This window comes from Canis aureus, chromosome 6, assembly GCF_053574225.1.
Source record: "Canis aureus isolate CA01 chromosome 6, VMU_Caureus_v.1.0, whole genome shotgun sequence".
Classification (NCBI taxonomy): domain Eukaryota; kingdom Metazoa; phylum Chordata; class Mammalia; order Carnivora; family Canidae; genus Canis; species Canis aureus.
The window spans coordinates 73,997,472-74,018,102 of NC_135616.1; the positions used below are offsets into that span (position 1 = coordinate 73,997,472).

General features: G+C 43.3%; 1 long non-coding RNA gene across 1 annotated transcript in view; it reads right to left on the reverse strand.

The window, feature by feature from the left end:
- The window catches only part of LOC144316401 (uncharacterized), a 55,779-nt gene that overhangs the window by 7,088 nt on the left and 28,060 nt on the right, over positions 1-20,631 (reverse strand). Inside the window, exon 4 of the long non-coding RNA XR_013382346.1 lies at positions 5,150-5,324. This is a non-coding gene — a long non-coding RNA (uncharacterized LOC144316401). The remainder of the gene's footprint in view (positions 1-5,149; positions 5,325-20,631) is intronic.

Below are 20,631 nucleotides of genomic sequence, written 5' to 3' on the forward strand. Positions count from 1 at the left end.
ATTAGGATAGGCCTCAGCTTCTGATTCCTAGGAACTGGAAACCAAGCACTGCTACCTCTGAAATCCACAGCCTGGAAGAATGGGACATGGGACTCTCATGCAATGGGGCTTAGAAGAATGAAAGAGGATGACTGGAGAGAAAGCTATTATTTCCTGAAAGGATTCAACTTGCCACAAAGTTTACTCACTTTCTGTCTTATCCTTAAGTTGGAAATGCCACCAGAAACCTCTGGCTTTCTCTCTCTACCATCATCATCAATAGCAGAGAAGGATGGAAGTCCTTCACTCCCAGAGGATACTAGGAACCACCACTTGTCCCTGTTGTATATAGATAAAGAAAAAATGTCTTCAAAGAAGAGCTCTGTGTACAGCAGCTGAGCAGGAGATAAGGACAGTATGTGAGTGGTGCTTGGGGAAGGATCTACCTACCAGGGAAGGCAGGTTGACCAGTTCTTTCCTCCCTTGGGTCCTGGTCTATTAACCTTGTATAGAATAGAGACAGACGTTGAGAATCTTCTGTGCAGAAGTTTCTGTGCCAAGTGTTCTGTGGACTACAAAGGCAACCCATTTCCTGCTCCCAAGGAAGTGAAAAGTTACACACTCTTAAAAATAGGAACATGAGCATGATGTACAGCCCTTGTTTCCTCACAAGATCATAGAACTTAGCTCGGATGGCCATGGCAAACTTCCATTCAAGGCAGTGAGCATACACAGGAAAGGCAGCTTGGAATAGTGGTTAAGAACATGAGCTTTGAAATCTCAGGTCCTCAACTCTGCATCCTACTTTGACTACATGCTAGTTCTGTGATCCTCAGCAAGTTCTCATAAACTCTCTCTGAGCACTGGATTTCAATATATAAAAAATAGACAATCATCGTTGCTACTTCATGGAGCAACTTAATGAGTTAAGGGATATAAAGCATTTAGCACAGCATATAGTAAATGCTCAACAAATGTAGGCTGAAAGGAAGTTGAAGATGTATCAGACACTGGGCTTGAAGCTGGCTACCCAGATGGTTAATGTGTTGCTCTCCAGGAGGTTAGAGTCTAATAACTTAGAGTCAAATAACTGTAGCAAGATAGCAAAAACACATACTGAGCAGCCTGTTTTTGTTAAAATGTTAGAAATGAAATAACTGCCTTCTTTCAGATTGCTATTTTTACGGGGATTTTTTTTTTTTGAGGCTGGGAGATTTCATCTTTCAAGTGTGCACAAATGAGGTAATTTTGTTTAAAAATTACCCCATATAGAGTAGCACCTACAATTCTAAACCATCCCATCCCAGTTGTACCTAAGGCTAAGTGTGTGACCCGTGGAGGTTAATGATTTTGATTGATAAGAATATTTATTAAGTACCTATGATTCAGGCACTATGGCATGTGCTGGAGATACAGCACTTAAGGCATAAATTGCTAGTGTTCACCAATGTCCATTTTCTCCTTTGTTTCCTAGGCATTCGGGGGGACTACATTTCCCAGCCTCCCTTGCAACTAGTGAGGTCTTGTAACTTGAGTTCTGGCCAATAGAATGTGAGCAGAAGTGAGAGGCTCCACTTTCAGGTCTGACTCTTAGAAATGTCCCACAAATGATGACTTTCTCACTCCACAGCCACCAGCTAAATTGGAAGCTCTTCAGGGACCCAGGAGGAAGATGTAGCCCCAGATGGAAACAGGCCCTTGAGCCCTGGACCCATGTTAGACTGTGATATTAATAAAAAATAGATTTTTGTGCTAAGTCACTGAGACTTGGAGGTTTATTTGTTATAATAATTAGGATTCTCATATTTAATACAACATTGAACAAGATTAACTTGTCCCTGGCCTTTGGAGCTGACAGATTTTTAGAAATGAAAATTAAATAAACACTATAATGTAGGATAATGAATGTTATGGCAGTGAAAAGATGGAGAAATGGGAGCAGAGAGTGGGATGACCTATAGCTAATCCAGGAGCTAGGGAAATCCTGTCAGAAAAAGTGCTATTCATGGTGAGACTTGAAAGATGCCATATTCATCAGCTACGGCTACCATGATAAAGTACTACTCACTGGGTAGTTTAACCAGAGATTTATTCTTCACCGTCTGAAACTGGAAGTCCCAGATCAAGGTATCAGTAGGGTTGGTTTAATTCTGAGGCCTCTCTCCTGGGCTTGCAGATGGCTGTCTCCTTGCTGTATCCTCATATGGTCTTTCTTGCATGTGTACGTATGTTTATGACTTGATCTACTCTTCTTATAAGGACATCAGTCATATTGGATTAGGGCCCATCTGTATGACCTCATTTTACCAGAATTATCTTGTAAAGACCCTAACTCCAAATACAGCTACATTCTGAGGTTCTGGGGGTTAGGGCTTCAACATATGAATTTGGTCAAGGGGACACCATGCAGCCCATAACAGATGGGTAAGAGTTGGCCAGTTGAAGGATTAGGGTGAGTTCAGGTACTGTATCTGGTCCAATGATGACAGGTTAGTCAAAAAATGAGAAAGTAGCTCAAATTTCTAAGGGATACAGTACTAGAGCTATTCAGGGGAGGATTCAGATCACAGCCTAACAGTAGTGCTTTGAGTGCAGATTTGGAACTTAAGGTATTAAAAATAAAATTATGGAGTGTAGGAAGCAGCAGCATACCTTGGCTCTCTAGAGATGGAAGAAGACTGACTGCAGCTGTCGTTAGTGGTCCTGGAGCCTGCATGGGGCTCCTGTGCTTTCTAACAAATCCCAGGAGAGTCTTTAAGAGTAAAGTTTGGCCCCAGAAGTCAGATCACAAGAAACCTGGTCATGTGCAGAGACTAAAGATCAATGGGTGAGAGATCAATCTGAATAAATGATCTATTAATACATACAACAGTTTCCCAGCAATTAATCTCCAAGAGGATGACAGCCCGCCAGTTACAGTGAACTGCTGATGGTGATTGACATAATGGGATCGTCTGCAGCTGCCAGGCTGCTGAGTTAGTGATATTCACATTTATTTTCCTGCTTGGATGGAGTGGTTTCTGGGACAGCTCTGGAGTTTGGGGCTAAAAGCATATTGCTCAGGAGACCAAAATTGCGTCTTCCAAAGAATGTGTACATGAGCATATCCAGGACCAATGCCTGGTCTACTAGAAGAGAGAGGAGTTTTTTTTTCTCTCCCAAGTGATTAGCTAGACCTTCATATTATGGAATTGGGTAGACGGATCTGGGGACACCTGCTCAGAAACCAGGAAAATTACTACATGTTTGAGGGCTACCATTGTGAAAGGGAAGATTTGCACATCCATGAGAAATATGTGCTTCTGGGTATTATTTTTTCCTTTGGCTGGGTCAGAAGAATACTACAAGTGAACCGTATGCTTCCTAAATGCAATCCTCCATACTTTTGGTCTTCTAAATCTAGAATTTTAAATGTCTAGTAAATCTCAATTTATTCTTTAAAGTCCATCTCATCACCCCATAACCTCCTCTAAAAGATCTTTTCCAGATACTTTCCGTGCTACTCCCAAAACCACCCACCTTATTCCATCATCTTAGTCCAAGTCACCATTATCACCACTCGCAATACTTCAAGAACTTCCTACCTGCTCTCCCTGTTTATACTCTTACCTTCTACAGTCTAGTCTCCATACAACAACCCAAAGGAAGTGTTTGGAGTATAGATCCATGCATACTACTGTAATTGCACTCAGAGTAAAATTCAGTCTAACACTTACCATGGCCCATATGGCCCTACATGAGCTGGCTCCCAGTAGTGCTATGCCTTCGCCTCTTGTCAAGCTCTCCTGAGCTCCTGCTGCACCAAAAGGAAGTCATATCTGTCCATTCCATGGAGCCTCCCATTTGCTGTCCTCCCTCCCTATATAGCCTTCTTATCTCAACCCCCACAGATCAGATCTTCCCATAATTGGTTCCTCATCATTTGAACTTCAGCTCCTCAGAGAGGCCTGTTTAGACCAACCCACAAGTAGCTCCCACTCTCCCATCACCAGTCACTATCATATCATCCTTTTTATGCTTCTTTTTAATGTCCCTTCACAACACTCATCACAATCCGGACTCACATACACACATGCGCACATATATATACACATACATATATATGCATATATACAAATATAATATACATATATATACTTATATAATATATTTTTAAGTTGCTCATTACATGTTTCTCACCACCAGAAGGTAAGCTCCTTGAAGATAGAAAGCCGAATGAGGTGGTTGTGAGAAACAAAGGTGAGACACAACAGATCCTGCTCTTTTCTTAAAAGGAAGAAGCTATTCTTGCTTCTGGTATTATTTGCACTTCCCAGCTGGCAGAAGAGTATAAGGCGTGTAGCAAGTGTTTAAGTATTGTTAGAATAAATGAATGAATGGCATAATCAATCGTTCATTCCTTTGAATTTCCGTAGTATTCTATTCCCATCTCTATAAAGACATTCACCACATTGTAGAGTAGGGATTTGTCAGGATCTCTTTCTCTCATCCTTGATTATGAGCTCCTTAAAGAGAGGATTGTGTATCATGAAATGATGTGTGCTAATGCAGAGAATGCGGCATTATCTGTGTAGTCAGTACTTCTCTAACTTTAACCAGTGCACAAATCACCTAGGGGATCTTGTTAAAATGCAGTTTCTTATTCATATCAGAATCAGAGGGGGAGGACTCAAGAGTTTACATTTCTAGCAGGCTTCTAAATGAAGTCGATGCTGCTGGTATTTGGCATATTTTGAGTGGAAAGGCATATATTAGTGGATGCTTCAAAACATTGTGGGGTTTTTTTTTTCTTCCCTTTGTATTTGCTATAGAGCCTTTTATAGCACCCGGAAGTAAAATACATGTTAAATTAGTATATATTAAGTGAATGAATAAATGAACGAGCAAGTCCAATAGGCTCAAATTTAAAGAAATGCTACAGAGTCATAAAGAGTCAAGCAATCTGCTCACTGAAGGCCTCACAACTTGGCCGAGTCTGGTCTAGAACCCTAGCCTCTAGCACTTTCTATACTGAGTCACAAGTTCCTCCTTCCAGCTCTTTCCGAAGATTGGAGTTTAGATATTCAAGGATGTTAAGGATGAGGGCAGAGTGGCTCCCTATCTCATAATAAATGTCAAAGAAAGCTGGAGGAGCCCCGAGAGAGGAAGAGGTCCACTGGGTGGTAACTACCTGAAGCATTCTTAGCACTGCAGGCTGTCAGCTTTCTCATGGCCCGCCCATATTGAAGGATCATCATCCAAGACACCTTTCTGTGCCAGGAGAGCAGACAGGAATTTCTTCTTGGCGAAATCTGTCACACTTACAGATAACATAAGCCAGATGCTGAAAGGGGTCCCACTGAGATCTGTGAGGGAAAATACATAGTTTTAGGGAGCTACAAAGGAAAATTTCCATGACCTGGGATTGTGGGGGTGACAAGCAGAACCAAGAGAGGGAAGGCTGCCATCTTTCCAAGAAGCTTGCAAAGGAGGGACTGTACTCACAGTACAGTCTGGTTCAGCCTCTGCTCCAAATGAGCTCAGAAGTAGTTCCCCCAGGCAGATGGGTCCTTAAGTCACAGCCCACCTGACAGCACTGGAGCCCTCTGGGACTCTTCACACAGTAGCACACACTATGCACTTGGACCATGGCATCTACTCAAGAAGAGTCGATGTCTGACAACAGACAGCTGAGCACAAAGAATAGCCCAGGAAACAGATGTGCCTTGCTCCCCCGGCAGCAGCATGGGAGAGGCTATGGAACACACAGAAGGAGCAGATGTTGCCAAAAAACTGACCCAACTTGGAAACTTTTTCCAGACTCTTACCTTTCATCATTATTTCCACCCGTGTTGGTCCTGAAAACCAGGGGGTTTTGCCTTGGTCCTTGCAATCAGTCATTTAGAGCGGCATGGGGCCAAGCTTGCAAGGAACGCTCAGGAATCAACCAGTTTTCCAGACTCTGAAGAATTGTATGGTTCACTCTTTCCCAGATGACCCTTAGCACTTAGGAAATTTGAAAGATTCAAAGCATTGACATAAAGAGAGTGTTCGCCAGCTGTTTTGCACCTTCGCTGTGAGCAGAAGCAAAAGTGCAAGCTGCCCATTGCAACTTTCCGTCCGATAGACAGACGTACTCTCCTGACTGTGGATAGTGGATACGTGAGACCTTCAGATGCGAGCTCCTTTTCTGCAGACTGACCACCTGCTATTCGAAATGTGGTTCAGAAACAGCAGCAGCACCTGAGAGAGTGGTGAAAATGCAGGATCCCAGGCCCCCCGCCCAGCCCCAGATGTGCCTCTGCCTGGGGTCGTAGCTCCAATCCTGGCCAAGGGCGAGGCGATGGATTAATGGGGAATCACCTTCCCTGGGATTTTCTCCTGCTGCGCTGCTTAGGGAGGGGCCCCCGACTGCTGTGCAAGAACAGAGCCTGCACTCCTGCTTTCTCCCAAGGATGTAGCAGGTTTTCATCCTTAGGCACAGAAAACAGCCAAGTGACATAAGCTCAGATTTTTCTCCATGAATCAAAGATAGAACCAAGGGCAGCCCCGGTGGTTCAGTGGTTTAGCACTGCCTTCAGCCCAGGGTGTGATCCTGGAGACCCGGGATCGAGTCCTACATCGGGCTCCCTGCATGGAGCCTGCTTCTCCCTCTGCCTGCGTCTCTGCCTCTCTCTCTCTGTGTGTCTCTCATAAATAAATAAATAAATAAATAAATAAATAAATAAATAAATAAATAAATCTTTAAAAAATATTAAAAAAACAAAAACAAAGATAGAACCAAGAGCGGCTTCTTGCTTTTTAGGAAAGAGCAGGATCCATCGTGCCCTGGCTTGCTTTCTAACAACCATCTCACACAGCTCGATGCTCATAGCTTCCCCTTTTCTTCCTCCCACTTCCTTGACCCGGGAAAGTTGCTGGCAAGGAAATCTGGCTCATCAGGGCAAAGGGGGTGTCTGTGTGTCTGAAGGTTTGGTCGAGTGGTTCAGACCAGGCAGCCGTGCTCTCCGTCTCCATCTCTCCAGACGGCTTTGAGATCCTGGTCCACCCTTGCCATGTGCTCCGTCGCTCTGCGCCCTGCCTGAGGCCTCTCCGTGGCTCCGCTCGGCTGTGAGTGCACCCCACTGTCCCTGTGAGAGCTTACTCCCCTCCTCCTCTCTGGCTTTAACCCCTCTTTGCCTGGCTGCACACACCACGCCTTCTCTCCTCGGGGAACCAGTGATGGCAGATGGCTGCTTGGTGTTTGAGACATCTTCACAGGTGAGTGAATATGCCCCAACCTGGAAACGGTCCCATTGGCTGCCCCTTCGTGGACTGAGAATATATACCCCTGGAGGCTACGTAGTGTCATAAGAACCCATCGGGCAGGAGAACCTGGCTGGAGTTCAAATCCCAGCACTGCTGTTTAAAATGTGTGTGACCTTGAGCAACCATTGGATGTAATATTTGTGTTTAAATTCCTCAGCTGGGAATTGAGGATAATCATATCCACTTCCTAGCCTGGTACTTGGCACAAAACCCCATTGGTTTTCCTAGGCTTCCTCTCCTTGCACAAAATCTCTCTTGGCTGACTGAGTGCCTGGTACCAGATTATTTCCCTGTCGCTGGTGCTGGGTGTACAGACTACCTGTCATACCCTTTACCCTTCACTCTTTTGCTCCAAAGACAAGTGGTCAGGACATCTGGGGCCTCCTAGAACTGGCCTGTCCCTATCTGTGTACAGTCATTCTGGAAATGTTAACCCTTCTCAGATGAAAGAATTCACTATTGCCACTGTCAGAAGCTTTGGGACAGCAAGGACTCCCAGGAGCCCAGGGCACGCATCCACCTGTCCATGTCCAGGTGTTTCATTCAGGTGGCCTTATCCTGTGTGCGAGTTTTAGCCACTCTGCAATGCCTTCATTGCTATAAAAACAAACAAAAAACAGATCTGTTTTTGAACAGATCAATTAAAATTTAATGAACTTTCTACAATTAATAACCAAATAGTTACTGTGATCTTTTAATTAAAGATTAATTTTGGAAAAAAATGAAAATTGTAAGAATAGTTATATAACAGTTTCTTTCCTCGGGTAGTCTTTGACTTGATGTTCTCAGGAGATATGAACCCCACATAACAGTTTTATTAGTTCTTATTAAAGCTTTGATACATGTACTTCAAAGGACTGGCCATCCTCCTTTTCATTTGAAGTATAGGAATCTTCTCTGGCATCTGGGCTGCTTGGAGCCACTGCTGCCTTCTATAGGTCTCGGAGCCAAGATCCTAGAAGAAAGAGATGTTTCTGACAAACCCAATCTTCCCTAAGCCTGTTCTCCTTTTCTCAGTCTGCTCCCACAGAGTGACAGGAAGGAGAAGGGGAGGCAATGTGACCAGGGACCCCCATAATTAGTGCCCTGCCTCACTTAGGAATTAGTAAAGGGTACATGGCCTGGAGACCAGATTGTAATCCTGGAGTTGGAAATCATCATGAAGATTCCCTTGCCCACCCACCCATTCTGTGCTAGAATCTTCTCAAGCATCCTGATCCTTAGGGGGTCACCTAGCTTCTGCTTTTAAGCCTGTCAATGAGATTTGGCTAACTCGGGAGTCGGCCTCCCCTGCATATAGATACCACTTTTTTACAATCTTTTTTACATTGAGGCACTCTCCAATTCCTCATCACCAGTCATAGGCCCCAGCGCTGCCTTCTGGAACACTGCAGAATAATCCAATCCATCTTTTCCATGAGACTCACATGTCTAAACCCGGTTGTTATTATTTCCCCAAGTGTTCCCTTCCTAAATGCATCACCAACTTTCTCAATCAATCTTCTGTAGACAAGACGTCCAGACACTGTTCAGAGTGTTTTGGTTTCCATTCTTCTCTTTGTTAGTGTTCTTCCCAAACAGAGAGCCCAGAACTGACCACAGTGCTCTAAGGGACCTCTGGCTAGGAGAGATGAGGATAATTTGCTCTGTAGGTAGAACCCTCTCATTATTCATATATAAATAAATGACGTGGTACTTAAAGCTTATATATGTGTGACTATATATATTTTATATATTGCATATTTATATAAACATCCATCATATATACAAAGCCTGGTAAAGTCTATCATCAGCCAAACCCCTCCCAGATATTTCTTTGGTGCACTACACTCAAACCCATCCGTCCTCATTCTCTGTTTGTGAAATTAAGCTTTCTTTCAGACCTAAAACCCAGAATCCACTTTTATCTTTGTCAAATTTATCTTGTTCGTTTCAACCCATCTTTCCAGATACCAAGATCTTTTGAAATTTGTTTGTATCATTTGTCATATCAGTTGACCTCTGCTTCATGTCATCACAAATTCGATAAGCACATGCTCAATATTTCATTCAAGTCATTGATAAATACTTAGAACATGACAGGGGTAGACGAAGCCCTTTAAGTTGCTGCCTGGAGACCTCCCTCCCTATGGCTATCGTTCTAGAGATCAACTCTCTCTTGAATGGTGTTGCTCTATCAGCTGCAAATCCACGCACAGCCTGGATTTTCTAGGTCACAGGGAACTCTGTCTCCAGCCTTAGTCTATTCTTTTTTTTTTCTTAGTCTATTCTTATTCTGTGTGTCTACACTACCTATCCTACCATTACCATCCCTGTCTGAGAGTCTAATAAAGATGTCAAACAAGGAACTAAGGTTATTGGCATGACTTACTTTTAGGAAATCGTGGATGTTTCTGGTGACCACCTCTTTATTTCTTCTGTGATCACAGACCATCCACTTAATAATATGCTCTAACATTCTTCCAACAGTGAGCAATAGATCACTTGTCTATAGTTTTTATAATTCACATTTTCCCCTTTGTAAAACTGAGGACAGTATTTTCCTATTAATCCATTTCTTCATATGATAGTGTCAAGACGGCCCAAAAGTGTATTCCTGCACATTAAATTCAGGGTCCAAGGAATTGTCTGCATTTTTAAAACAGATTACTGAGCCAGACCGAGAAGCGGAGCCTTAGCCTCAAAGAATTCTCCTGAACACCTTAAGGATTTACCATCAAGGCCCGGCTAGCTGTTAGAAGATGGAGGATAAAGGTAAGTCTTAGTTTTCTCATCCGTACAATGATGGGATCTATTCTAGTTCGAAGTTTTAGTGATTTAAGAGGTTAGCTGCCAAGGATGACCAGATAGGTGGCTGGATTTACCTACAAGGATCTGATTCCTCTCCCCACCTCTTTTGGAGGCTTTCAATAGCTATGAAATGTTTATATGTCTTCTGGACACAAGCATCCACACAAACACACACACACACACACACACACACATCAGCGTCCACAATCATTAACTGTTTTTCCTTCTGGTATGTGCATTTGATGAGAATAAAATCTGCTGTTTGAACATTATTTCTATGTTATAATGAATCTGCTTTAGGAACAGCTTGTTACAGAGTCATCTGTCAAGAATGTATTACTAATGCCATTTAAGACATTCTTTGTAATATGTTACTAGAGAACAGCACTGGGTCTAGATAACATTTATTAAATATTAGAAACATTGTCAAATAACTTCTCAAGTAAAGTTTGAGGGGCTTGTGTGTTAAGAACCATGTAGATTTTTAAGGAGAATAATGAACTCCAATATGAACAGAAATATTTGTGATATTATGTCAAATCCAACATACTCAATTTATGTTCCCTGAGACATTCCAGGGAATATCTATTTATCCAAAGAGAACTGTAGTAAGCAAAACAGAGGGAGGCCAGAAAGAAATGCACACACACACACACACACACGCACACACACACACAGTATCAGCAGTACCAAAAGGCTGCTGCCAAACAGAAGATTAAGAAAAAGGGTGTAAAATTTACCCCAAAAGGCTAGGAGTAACCTTCTCTAGCCCATTACAAAGTAGATTGGGATATCTATTTTACCTTTACTTCCTTAGATCTAGGTGGAGAGATCTAAACATGGTTCTCCATCCTCATGCACTCATGGGACATTTCTAACCTACACATGCCTAAGCCAAAACCTAGGTAGGCCTACCTTCCTGGTAGAATTTAATTCCTAAGCATGTTAATTTTGAAAAATCTCTAAATAAACCTCCGGTAGGTTGTTAGGAATCCCTTTGCCATAGCTGCTGCTGTTTTTGATAAATACCCAACGAATATTTAATGCACAAAAACACTTCATTGCACTGAAAGTCAGTATGATGGAGTAGTTGAGTATATAAGCCCTAAAGTCAAAATCCTTGGGTTCAAAAATGTCAACTACCTTCAAGCATCTCTACATCTGTTTCCTCTGCTATGAAACAGGGCTGTGAATCCCATTTCCATGGAGAGCAAATGAGGTAATACACATAAAGGACTGTTTTGTTTTGTTTTGTTTTGTTTTTGGTGAGCATTCAAAAGTGGAAAATTATCTTAAAATTATCTTTTTTTTCAAGATTTTATTCATGAGACACACAGAGAGAAGCAGAGACACAGGCAGAGGGAAAAGCAGGCTCCCCAATGAGCAGGGAGCCCGATGCAGGACTCGATCCCAGGACCCTGGGATCACGCCCTGAGTCGAAGGCAGATGTTCAACCACTGAGCCACTCAGGTGTTCCAAAAGTGAAAGTTATCTTAAGCAAATATACTCTTAATTCCAGGATCTTGGTTGGGACATGCAGCTGTGTTTTCTGGTGAAACTATGGCCTGCTTCACCATGCACTGCCTTGCATTTGATTTTTTTCCTGCCCTGCCTTGGTTCCTTTTTACCTCCATCTTGCTTCACTCAGATTGCCTCTTCCACTTACACACAATAAAGCATTTGCCATAAATTTTGCCTCCAGCCTCATTTTCCAGGGCACTACACAAAGACTCTAGGATTACCAAGGCAATAACCAGATGAGCTGGCAAAGAATGTTATTATGCTTTTGCATTGAAAACATAAATACTCATCGTCTAAATCAGAACGATTATCAAAGGTGATGATAAGCTGCAATGGTCTGCCTTGGACTTGAGGGTTAGAGTAGGTGCTGATCTAGAGAATAGACTCCACTTCCATGCCCCTTCCCCCACATTCCCAATGAAAACTGCCAGAGGAAAAGTTCCCTTCAAGTTCAAAAAGACTTTTTTCCCTGATAACAGCCCTGGAGGTGACCCATGGGAATGGGGCTGGATTCAGGATTCAGGCAAGCCTCAGGGACTCTAGAGGCCTCCCCTGTGGGACAAATCTACTTGGGAAGAGCCTGAGAAGCTCCAGAATTTGAAGGCCGACTTCAATCCCCAGGTACTCCTAAGGTCCTAGGATCCAAGATCCATTTAGGAGAGAGAGCCCATGGGAGACTAGGACTCTGCATAGCTGAACCTCTTTTTTTTTTTTTTTTTTTTTTTGCATAGCTGAACCTCTTGATCCAAGGTCTCATTAGATGGATTCTCTCTACCATCAACTCACTGTAAAGCAATGACTATTTCCACAGGTCCTGCCCATCTTCCTGAAACTGGCTCGGGAGCTGGAGAGTGAGAGTCTTCACTAGATGAACCTTTTTCCCTGAGGGAGAGAGCAATGGAAACAGGGGCTGACTTGTAGGTAAAATGTGTCCTGCAAAATCACGGGACCCTACAGAGAAGGAGTCTATCATCCAAATATTTGTCTAAGCATCATCATGATTAAACTTACTAAGTATGAGGGGTTCCAAAGAGAAATCGAGAGGAAAGGCCACAGTTCCTGGAGTTAGTTGTCTTGGGTGAAAGCCCTCAACCTTCTGGGTGGGAGCAGGAGGATGCAAACACCAGTAGCAAGAATCAGCTCTCTTTCGGCCTGCCTCCCCAGGGGGCCCCAGGCACGGATTCTTACCACCTCCTCCTGCCAGGCCTAGACCAGCCTGCCTTGTTCCCGCCCACACAGAGGGGATGAGGGCAGGTATCAAGGCCAAAGATTGCCTCAGCAACCAGAGTCCTTATTACTGACATCACACACACACAACCCTGCTTTTCCTTCCTAAGTTTCCATCTCTGAGCTTTAGCATATCCATGGGTTTTTAACATTTTGCCCGAGATTTAAAATTTTTCTCTTTCCTGTACCTTTTGCATCTTTTTTCATATGATTGGATCTGGCCGTCTGCTCACTTGCTGCTGTGTTTTGCCAGGTATAACCTGACTTTGGCTGACCCACCTGACCTGACAGCCTTCTCCTGCCAGGTATCAGTGTCTGAATTTCGGCTCCAACCCTATGCTCCCCAAACTCTACACACACACACACACACACACACACACACACACACACACCGCATTCCAGAATGATAAATGACCCATTTAATGACAGACTTTTAAAAGAGATAAAAACTGTCTAATTCTATTCAGGAGTTTCCAAGCTCGATCTACTATCCCCATCATAGCATAGAGTCCAAATGAATCACAGAGACAGCCCAGTGATACTCCGCGTAGCTCAGCACATAAGTCCTTCGGTGAGAGAAGACCTAAGCAACGCTCCATGACCCTGCTGGTGTCAAGCTGATTTATCACCATCTGCTTCTACTCTGTTACCCAAACATCAGGAGCTCAAAAGCCCCATTTTTGCCATTGACAATAAAGGGAAAGAGAAGATGCTGGGAAGTGGATGAACTCAGAAAGAGGAAAACAAATCAAAGCTGTCTGCAGGTCTCCATCTGCGCCAGACCCACTCTCTACCTGTGTCTCGGCCCAACCGCTGCCGTGGGCAGATCGTCACTAAGGAGGCAAAAAGTTGTTTCCAGAGCCACCAAATTCACATTACTTAAGCAAGATTGAACTGTTTAAAATTTCAGTGTTGTCCGCCAAAAAAATAATAATAGGAAGTTGTATAGAGCAGAATGTGCTGACAGCAGTAATGTTTCGGTAATAATTCATGTGTAGTAGATGATGCTCTGGAAGTCCGCCCAGCAGGCTAATGTAGATTGGGGATGCTCTCCTACTGATGGCCAAACGATTGATTGGCATTTCTGCTCCATCATGAAATCAGCTCACAAATGAAGTGGAGGAACAAGGGAATGAAGGAGAACCAGTAAGCAAGTTTGGGTTAAGAGACCAAAGTATCACTTTCAAGCTCAGTGTCCAATCTCAGCCAACTCCCTGGTTTTCTGCTATAATTTCTAAAGAAAAAAAAAAGCAAATCATCTAATAAAAATGACATTTCCCTATTCATTCTGTTTTCTACTTGGAACCAGCTCTCCCTCCTAAAGAAATTAGCTGCTCCTTTCCAATTGTTCTGCTAATAAGATCCATACAACCAATTAATTCTTCTTTTGGTGCCCAGAGGACTGAGTGGTTATCATCTGCTTCTGTTCTCATTGGTAAATGTACCATCAACTCTTAATGTCAGTGAATAGGCAACATGTTTCTCTCTTTCTCCAGGCTCTATTCACCCTGCCATCTAGGTGGCTTTAGGGTCTCCTGTGCCCCTGAGTCAGAAAAGGAAAAATCACTTCTGAATTATGATCTATGGAACATAGGTAAGAAAATATGCCTCCTTCTGACTGTATTAATGCATAACAAAGCAAAACGGAAATACACTTTTAAATTGTATACATTAAGCTTCCTGGATTTAATGTGGATCATTAAAAGACTTCCAAGTAGATATCCTCAGTATTTTGTGATTGAAGGGTAGGAACTACAGAAAATTTCCAAAGGGCTTACTAAGTGCCAAGCAACTGTAACGTGAGTAGGCCGTTGTGTTACATCCTAAGTGCACCGAGTATACACTGGGCTCGAAAAATAAATTTAAAAAGTGAATGTAAAATATCTTGTTGACAACTTTTGTATTGACTCAGCATTGAAACGATATTTTAGAAATATTAGGTCAAATAAAATATACAATTAAAATTAATTTTACCTATTTCTTTGATTTTTTTTAATATGGCCTAGGTTCAAACCTCTATTTCCTGTAAGTGCCTCAAGCTCCTGGGCTGCTGGTCTTCCTCTGGGAGGCAATATGGCAGAAATACCCAGAGAACCAGGTCAACCTGGGTTCAAGCCCAGCTCTACTCTTTATGAGCTATTTCTTCTTAAGTTATTCACTTACTCTAGTCCTTAGTTTTTTCATCCATAAGTTAATAATAATTAATTTGCAAGATAGCTATAAAGATTAAATAAAAGGATATATGTAAAACAGTTATTACCATGCCTGGGATATAGTAGGTATTCAGTAAATTAGGACTGTTGTTGCTATCTGTCAAAAGAAGTGGTTAAACAGTTGATGGCTAATGGCTCCGTAAATCTGTTACTGAATAATTGCATGCCACTTACCGTGAGGTGGTCATTCCAAATCAAATTATGGATACAGAGGAAGCTTTTTAACAATTGCTGGCTACTCTGTTGATGTATTTTCTGTGTGGATTTAAAATATTCTCCGGGATTGTTTTAGATCTTTTTGAATAGAGATAAGAAAACATCCTCAGATCTAATTCCTTCTGCTCCCTGTTCCATGTCTGGACACTGTGACTCATCTTAGGGGACCATTCATATCCAATCCTGAGGATGAGAATCTCCCACCAGCTGATGTGTTGACCACATCACCTGTGGAGCCCAGGGCTCAGTGTGTGCTAGAGAACCAGCGGTGAAGACGTCCATCCTCACCTCCCTTCAAGGACCTAGCTGGCTGAACCTTTGAGGGCAACACTCAAAAGATTGATGGAAGTAAATCTAGCCATGTAAATAAAACTAAACAGAAGGCATCTTCTTTACCTCTTCACTTCTCATTGGCTTGTTTAACTTTGGCTCCAGGACTTGATATGATCCAGCCCATGACTGCCTCATCAGCGGTATTTTCATACATGGTCCTCCCTCCTTCATTCTGCTCCAGGCAAGTTGGTCTTAATTCAGCCCTCCAACACACCAAGGTGTTTCCAGCCTCAGGGCCTTGGTATATGATGTCCCTCTTTCCCCAAATTTTACTCAACTAACTCCTATTCATCCTTCAGGTCTCTGCTCTCATGTCACTTCTGCAGAAGGATTTTTCCTCGTATTTTATTCTAACATCATCTTCCTGCCCCTTACGGTCCTGATCATAATTTTACTCTTTCTTTCACTCTCGGGATCATAACTCTCTTGGTTATTTGCTGCATTCCCAGCACCTCACACATGATGTGTACACAGCCACATTTGTTTAGTCAATGCACAAATAGATAAAGAAGCATTGGCTGTCCAAACTGGAATTTATTACTCATCCTCCTTTCTACCACCCGTGTATTCTGATTTCTTTCCTTTCCCACTCCAGATCCTCATGTCAAGAACTTCCTCTCTTTGGTGATTCTTCAACAAGTTCCGCACTCAACCTGCAAATTGAAATCGGTGAATTGCTCTATGGCCTGATGATGCAGCCAAGAAAGAGTTACATAGGATTCATCAATGCCCAAGAATAATGTAAATAATAAAAATAGCTAATAGTTTTAGCATTTGGAATGTGCCCACCAATGTACGATGATTACTGGGCATACTATCTCGTGTGTCCTTCATAATAGTCTTACAAGATAGAGACTTTAATTGTCTTCATTTTACAGATGAGCAAACGGAGACCTAGATTAGGCCATTCGTTTGAGGCCATACAGCAGTTTGTTGCCAAGAGGAGACTGGACACAAACAATCTGATTCCAACCCTTATGCACCTCATGTCTGGAGTTCACTCTTCCTAGCTTCAGAGACCAGCTTGGTCAGTTAGCTCCTTTCTGACCTAAGCTCCACTCTGCTTCCTGCCCAATCTACCTAAACTCCTTTAAGGGGTAACATCTTGATGGCAATTTCCAAAAACCACTCCAAATTCAAGTGGAAGTTATTTTTTCCTCAATGTTCTGTTCTGGAAAAAGATTGACCAGGCTCTCTGGTTCTCAAATCTAGCATTTTCTTAACTTAATTTCTATAACTCTTTAAAACGACAACAACAACAAAAACAAAAACCTAAAAAAAAAAAAAAAACCACCAGTCTCTCTCTGGTTTTCACATTTAGCATTTTACTACCTAGATTTCTGTAACTCTTAAAAAAAAAAAAAAAAAAAAAGAACACCCACCACTAACAACAAAAAGAAATGAAGGTCACTGTGACTTTTGAATTTAATGGGGAAGGTCAGGGAGGAGGGAAAGGAAATAAAACAACATTTATTTAGTCCCCTCTGTGTGTCAGCCATTCTTCAGTTTCACGCGTCATCTCATCCAATCGCCTAATAGCCCATTGGGTGGTTATTAGTATCCTCCTAATATACAAGATCTCTATCTTCAAGATAACACAGAGTCTCAGAGAAATTAAGCAATTTGCCCAAGGTCACACAGCTCCTACGTCTTAGACTGAAAATGTCATACCTATTTTTCTTTGGTTCCCAAGTCATGCTTTTCCCTTTATATATGTCATGCCCATAACCCCTGACCTTCCTGGTTTATCTAATAAGCCTCCTCACATCCCATTTCTCAGTTTCTGTTTCTTATCCCTGTTCTTATGTAGGTTCTCTCCTCAGACATCTTCCTCTGGACACTGGGTTCTAGTTCCTCTCCCACCCCTCACAAGAAAACATTTCTTTTCCCCCCTTTCTTTTCTAGAGCAATGGTTTGCCCAATGTATATTTATGTTTATATGTATGTTTATTCGATTTACATTTGCAAACAACTACATTTGCATATCTCTCTTCCACAGCCACGTTTCGCAGAATGTTAACCAAGGCAAGAGTCCTGAGCGGAGGCTGAGGGAGCATTTTATTTGGGAGCTGGTCTTGTTCGAATGCAAACACATTGTGACGTATCATCATATTAGCAGAAAGTAGACCCTAAGGGACTAGGACACAGGACAGACCAGCTCCGATAGGATAAGGGAAAACCTTACATAAGGCAGCTAATGGATGAGGGGGCAACACAGCTACTGGGGATGAAGTGGAATGGAAACCCAAAGAGCTCTGGGTGCCCTAGGACACTGCAAGAGAGAAGGCAGCCAAATGAGATAGTCAGCACATTGAAAAAATGAATACTGCACCTCCATTTTTGTTCAGTCTGGTCCTGAAAATATCATTACCATTAACTTATCTCTAGAAAACAAATAAAAGACCACTGGAGAAAGATATAATTGTAATGGGATCCTTATAGGAGATGCCATTGGCCACAGAGGCTCTGGGTCACTCCCTGAATCTGATTAGACTGCATACATAGGAGACATCTATGAAACAGCAAGCATCCAGCACAGCAGCCATAGTGTCTTGGCTTCCTCACATCACTTAGGCCTGGCATTTCCCCTGGTCAGGCAAACACAAAAGAGAAGTCTGCTCATATTAGTGAGGGTCCCAGGGAGGACCTACCATGTAAGGTTTGCACCCTCCCAGCAGAAGACTGCCTTTTAAGATTCTTCCCAGAAGTCACTGGACCCTCCCTGCCATGGGTAAAGCCTGTAGGCTTTAAGTTATAAGCAAGACAATCGAATTGACTTATAAATGCTGCAATTTCAGTTGAGCACCAAATGCCATGTTTGAATGACAACTGTAAGAGATTTTTAGAGATACAATTTGAAAATATTGACGGGCTGTGTGTGCCCACGGTGGCCCAAGCATGAATGCTTGGCTGCTCTTGATAAGAGCCATAACTGTATGCAGTTTACAGTTCCACCCAAAAGACCCTTTAGCCCTCTTCCTGGGACTGCTCGATGTGAAAAGACACTCTCTGGCCATTGCTGTTCAAATTGCTACCACCCCCCCCCCAATTCCCCCCACACCCCCCAGTAGAATGGATGCTATTTGCATCCACCCTTCACCTGTGCATGCAGCCATTCCTACTGCTGTGCCTTGGCTGGGTATGTACCCACTTCTCTGCAGATCTGCCTTTGGTTAAGCCGGAGCTTCGCTAACTCTGAGACTATGCTCTTCGACCATCTCCAGAGCTACAAAACCCCAAGCCTTGCCTCAGGTGCATCACGTTTTGTAGGTGATTTGTACTTCAAAGATTCCCTGAGGGATCAGAGCTGAAGTGAGTATCTGGAAGAGAACATAATCTTGCTTAGCCTTTTCCTCCTGCTCCATCCCCACTCCCCTTCCCCCATGAACATGCCTCCCAAAACATGGTGTGTATACACACACACACACACACACACACACACACACAATGGAATACTCTTCAGCCAAGAGTGAGAGGGAGTTCTGCTGTTTGCCACAACATGGATAGACTTTGAAGGTGTTACACTAAAGTGAAATAAGCCAGAGAAACACAAATACTGCAAGTTCTTACTTTCATGTGAAATCTCAAAAAGTTGAACTCATAGGACCAGAGAGTACAACGGTAGTTACCATGGGCGGGCAGGGGGTGAGAAAAAAGGGGAGATATTGGTCAAAGGATACAAATATCCACTTAGAAGATGAATGGATTCTGGGGGTCCAATGCACAGCACTGTGATTATAGGCAAAAATACTGCACTGTATACTTGAGTGTTGCTAAGAGAGTAGATCTTTAATGTTCTCACCACAGAAAAGAAATGGTAATTCTGTGATGTGATGGAGGTGTTAGCTAGCACGACGGTGGTAATGACATTGCAATATATAAGTGTGTAAAACCAACACTTTGTACCCCTTACACTTACCCAATGTTATATGCCAATTCCATCTCAATAAATCTGGAGGGAAAAAAATCATTTGAACCAGGATCCTCCATCTGCAGCTCTGCTTCTAGGAAACACTGCTAGTGGCAGGGCTTTCCTGCCCTGGACTGGACAAAATCATTCTGGAGCCCTAGGCTGGGCAACTTCCCATCCCTCTCCAACCGCCACTCAGTCCTGCCTGCTCCCCGTTAGAGACACACCTTGGGTGCAGGGTGGTGGGAGCTGTGCTCTGTCCTGGGCAGGGCACTCCCGGAGGACCCAGGAAGAGGCAGGCCTTCCTTTGACTCTATCATATCTGTGTCCCCTACCAGATGAAGAGTCTGCTCCTGAGGTCACCTACAGAACTACAGAATGAGGAAAAGAGTTTTTGACCCCACTAAACCCAGGTTGCTCTTCCTTACCCCTGGAGGCAGTGGGGGGGTGGGGAAGGTGGGCTAGGGAGGCTCTGTGTGGGGGGAACAGAGGTTGGAACCAGAATTCTCAAGTCTGTGCAGGACAGAGGCTAAGCCTCTCATTGGTACCTGACACTCAACTGTCCTGACATCTCATTTATTTATTTATTTATTTTAGAGAGAGAAAGAGGGAGCACATGAGTGGGGGCAATGGCACAGAAGGAGAAGGAGAGAGAGAATGTCAAGTGGGGTCCCTGCTCAGTGCAGAGCCCCAGAAGGGGCTCCATCCTGTAACCCCAGGTTCATGACCTGAGCCCAAATCAAGATTTGAACACGTGACCAACTGCGCCACCCAGGAGCCCAAGTCTTGACATCACTTTTAAAGATTCCTTCCTCTCCCTGGCAACTGAGGGGAGAGTGGCCAGTCTCCCACGAACAGAGGAGGACAAAGACACTCTGGTAGAAAGTGGGGAAGCCCAAGGCACATTTGTTGAGGTACTCTGGGTGCTCAAGAGGGGATGCCCTTGCTCCCCCGTCTCCAGCATAGAAGAAAGAAGGCTCCCAAAACGGCTAGAGATCAAACTCTTGCCTCCTTCTTTGATAAGCTGCATGGAAAACGAGATCCAAGCTCGTCCCCGACATGGTTTGCTTATAGTGTACAAGTCATCGGCCCCCAGGAAGGGCCCGCTCAGGGGACAGCAGGACAGGACACACGGGCCCCGAGGGTGAGCTGGCT